We start from the raw sequence: 4,223 nt of genomic DNA on the forward strand, positions 1-4,223 counted from the left end.
AAGCAGAAACTCTGGGGTGGGGACCCTAGGTTCTAAGGAGCCCTCCAGGGGCTTCCAATATTCGGTCAATTTGAGAACCCTGGGATGGAGCATCTTCTCGAAGACCCCCACCTGCAAGGTAGATACGGTAATCGTATCCCCGTGGCACAGGTGAGGTTGTGAGGCTCAGGGAGGTGACTGGCTCACCTAAGGCCACGCAGGTAAGAGGTGGTAGAGCTCAGGTTGGAACCCGGGAAAAGTCAGTGCTCTTTCCACGTCGCCCTGCACCTCCACCCCTGGACACTTCCCTTCACAGTGCCACCTGGACACAGGGCCCAGGGCGCAGGTGCTTCTGGGGAAGCTCCACCCAGCCACTCCCAGGGCACAGCCCTGCCCAGGGACCTCTCCCTCTTCACCTGCTATGTGTCATTTGGGGCAGGCCCTGCATTCGGCTCCAGTCTCAGGGTCTGATAACTAATTTACACTCAAGTAGAAATGGCTGATAACGCCTTCATGGGTGCCTGCTGCTTTTTAGGGGCTGTTCGTGGTAACCAGGAAGAAAGAGAGCTCATGGCGGGGTTCCAGGCTCCTTGTGAGGAACGTGTGTATGTTTTGGTGGGAGGGCTGTGGACCTCCGAGCACAAGCAGAATGGTGTCGTGGAAACAGCACAGGCCCTGCCACAGCTGGGTCATCCCTGCCTAGGAGCCCGGGGCAAGCCACTTCATTTCCCTAAACCTTCATTTGCTTACCTGTAAACAGGCAGGATTCCTACATCTGGTTCCCTTAGGAGGGTCCACGAGATAGCCTTTATCAGGTGGCCCTCCCCTCCCCGGATTGCCCTGGCAGGCTGCTGTAAGCAGAGCCCAACCAGGGCAGAGTCACCCGAAGTCATAAAGTAGGCAGGTCCCTTCCTGGGACAGCACTTAGTGCTACCCATCTGTGCCACCTGCCAAAGGACTGCCCGGGGTCTCAGTGCCTGGCAATCCCTGCCTCTGGAAGCCTTCCCTGATACAGGCCTGAGCTCCCAGCCCGATGGGAAGCAGTGGGGCTGTGTAGAGAGCCCTGGGCTGGGAGTCAGGGGCCCATGGTCTGGTCCGGGCTTTGCTGCCAACTCTCTGTGTGACCTGGACAATTCCCTGTCCCTCTCTGGGCCTGAAACCTCACCTGAAAAATGACAGTAAGATGTAAGTGATGGGGAATGAGTAGGATAGTTACACAGGTAGTTGTAGAAGTCTTAGTAGGGGATTATAGATAGAGAGGGAAACCTAGAGAACTTTGGGAGACCACTGTAAGTTAATGATCACTCAAGAAAGCTATGGGAATGTCGTGGAAAGAACCAGGCTTGCTTAACTGTAAAGCCATAAATAAAAGCACAAGATATGCCCCAGGTCATTAAGTGAAAGAAAAAAATGAGGCCTGCCTTCCTCTGGTTCAGAGTTCCTGGTCCCTCAGAGTTCAGCAAGATAATGATCCTTAGGACCAAGAACAGGAATTTAAGGGATAGGTGACATTCCAAAGTAGGAGATCCTCATTAAATGGAAACCTGAGATGATTCAACATATTTTAGTATATGTTATCACCCTTCTGCTGATTTGAATAAGCGCTATGACAGTCCTAGTTTGACCTTATAGGGTCAAACATTCTCCTGCCCTATACAAAAGGGAGCTAGTGATGTAAGCCTAAGGTCTACTGGAAGAATGAGGAAGAAGGCAGTCTTCTCCCCCGCCCCCTCTTTCCTTTGATTATAAAAATGTAGCCCGCTTAGTTCACGGGGCAGAGCCGCCTTGCCTGCCCCCTTGCCTCTCTCACAAGCATCCTATATTAATAAACTTACTTCTTGCCGGTCACTTTGACTCTCGCTGAACTCCTTCTGCACTGAGACACAAAGAACTTGAGCCTCAGTAAGTCCAGAAAGCAGGAGAGTGATTCTAATTAAAAGATCGTGGGTTGAAGTCCCAATCTGGGTTTAAGCTGGGTTCGAGGGGCACCGTGAAAAGTCTCCCACTCTCCCGTTCCTGCCATCCAGGCCCCCTCCACAGAAGCAGCCCGTGTTTCCAGTTGCTTCTACAGACATCCTTCCTCTCCTTTTCTCCAGGGATGCATGTTACCCCACACTGTCCTTTACTTTGCTTTTTCCCTTAACATGTCTTTGCAAGCATTTCATATTAGCACATAAAGAACTATTTTAACTTGCTGAATCTAGCCCCCCTTGCTCTATTATGGGAACTCCTTATAATCAAGTCTTTGGGGGCTTCATGAATTGGGCACCTGATCCTGGTGGGCATCCATTCCCAGGCCTGATTCTGAATTGGACTCTGCACATAGCAGGGTTTGGGCACAGTGAAGGGTTTCTATCTCCAGGCCTCAGTTACCAAGGTAAGAAACGAAAGGTTCTTAGAGTCGTCCAGTCTACCTCCCTTGTATGAGGCCCAGAGATGGAAATGACTCACACAAGATCACACAGCAAGTCAGGGCAGAGCTGGGGCTAGGCCCTGGGTCTCCTGTCTCCTTGCCAGTTTTTTCCTCATGCTTCTCAGTAAGATAATAATGGGGATCAACAGCAACTATTCTAAGTCTGAGCTTCTGTGCACAGGAACAGACACTCAGGAAGCCAGAAACAAAGGGTTTCAAGTTCTGTGCGGGGAGGAGGAGCCACAGAATTCCCGGGAGCTCCCTGGCTGGCGTGCTTGGTGCTAGGTATGACCCACCCAGAAGACCTGACTAATGGTAATAATAATAATAATGGCAGCTACCACTGTCAGATGCTTATGCTGCTGGGTGCGTTATACGACTTGTCCCTTTTGAGCCTCACAAGGGCCCTGCAAGAAGAGTGTCATCAGGCCCATTTCCCCCTGCCGGATAGTGAGGCGCAGAAAAGGTAAATAATTTCATCATTTGCCAACATCCCCCAACCATGAAGGGGCAGCGCTGGGATTTTAACCCAGGTGTGTTTCACTCAAACTTTCTGCTGGGATTATTAACACTTATCCATACATTCGTGCCATTTTTCAGGTGAGAAAACTGAATGCTTGTGACAAACCCTCTCCCTGAGACTACTTTAGGTGTACAAGGGCCCAAAGCAGGAACCAACTTCCAGTCCCTGTGGCCCACAAGATGAAGGCCAAACCCTCACGGGTTCCTCCCTTGACCTCTGATGCTCATCGTGACCCTGCCTCAGCCCACTTGTCCCAGCTCGTCTCCTGATGTTCTGGCCGCCACCCTAAAAGGCCACCCCCTCTCCTTGCCTCCACACTTCCCCGCTGGGACACTTTGGGTCAAGTGGAAAAAGTCAGGTAGAAGAACTAGGTCCAAATATCCGTTCTGTTACCTGCTGTGTGACCTTGGGCAAGTCACTTCACCCCTCTGAGTCTCCCTTTCCTCAGCTGTAAAGTGAAGAAAGGTCTAAAGCCTAAGTCTCAGCCTAGCGCCTGCCTGCCACACTACAGGCAAATTAATGTGCGATATTTGAAGGAAGGAAGGAAGGAAGAAGGGTATTTATTATGTCCCCAACGTGACACTGAGGGCAACACTGGGGATAGTGTGGTGAACACGCTGCGGATGTGGTTAATGGCAGCAGGAGGTGAAGTAACTGGGGCTTTGTAACCGTGGGCAGGATTTCCCCCGAGGGGAGCCAATGACCTTGGGCCATGAATGAGGGTGGGGAATTACCCTAATGTGACAGCAGAGGAAAGGAGACCTTCCCAATCCGCCCTCCCCCACCTCCCACCCCATTCACTCAGCTGCAAGTGGCGGGAGCCTGAATTCTCCTTTTACAGGCCACCCTGGTTCTCCCTTGTGTCCCTAGCACTTAGCAGTTGGAGGAGGCGAGGCTGGGGGCCCTCAGAGAAGGCCGGTGAAAGGAGAGGCCTTTACAGGCCTCACCCCGCAGCGAGGCCCAGCCCAGCGGTCCTTGGCAGTGCCCCAGCCTCAGGTGTGCCCCTCGGCAGGGAGGGCCTGGCTGGGCCTCTCTCCTGCCACTCTCTGTGGGATGAAGGGCAGAGCACACGCGCCCCAGTCTCTCTGGTCCCGCCTGGACTCTCCACCTGCCAGCGCTTCTCAAACCAGCAACACCTGATCTAAAAGGAGCGGGAGGGAGCGGGGAGGGGAGGAAGGAGGGGGTTGCGGGTCAAGGACTAACCAGAGGTCCCCTCGACAATCACTTCAGGTCTCCATTGTGTTCTTCAGAATCTTTGGGAATTTTGCTTTCCACTCCCTAGTACATCAGTGTTGGTTTTCCTAGAAC

Source organism: Balaenoptera acutorostrata, chromosome 11 (genome assembly GCF_949987535.1).
Source record: "Balaenoptera acutorostrata chromosome 11, mBalAcu1.1, whole genome shotgun sequence".
Lineage (NCBI taxonomy): Eukaryota > Metazoa > Chordata > Mammalia > Artiodactyla > Balaenopteridae > Balaenoptera > Balaenoptera acutorostrata.